This window comes from Cyprinus carpio, chromosome B22 (genome assembly GCF_018340385.1).
Source record: "Cyprinus carpio isolate SPL01 chromosome B22, ASM1834038v1, whole genome shotgun sequence".
Lineage (NCBI taxonomy): Eukaryota > Metazoa > Chordata > Actinopteri > Cypriniformes > Cyprinidae > Cyprinus > Cyprinus carpio.
The window spans coordinates 4455869-4456090 of record NC_056618.1 but is presented as its reverse complement, the minus strand read 5'-3'; the positions used below and the strand labels follow the sequence as shown (position 1 = coordinate 4456090).

The 222-nt window shown below is 27.0% G+C and overlaps 1 protein-coding gene across 1 annotated transcript in view; it reads left to right on the top strand.

The window, feature by feature from the left end:
* LOC109084161 (NACHT, LRR and PYD domains-containing protein 12-like) overlaps positions 1-222 on the top strand; it is a 941455-nt gene that overhangs the window by 862801 nt on the left and 78432 nt on the right.

The window sequence follows — 222 nt, the reverse complement described above, 5'->3', positions numbered from 1 at the left end:
AATTACTTTAATAATAATAATAATAATAATAACGAAAAAGTTTTTAATGCACAGCCAGAACTAAAGTGGTATCACCCATTCCATTTTGTTTTCGATACAATACTGATATTTTTCAGGGCAGTATCATCGATATCGATACCGATACGATACTTCTAAATACAAACTTTTAAATTATGAAATTTATTCAATTAGTCAATATCGAATGGGTAATGATAACCACTT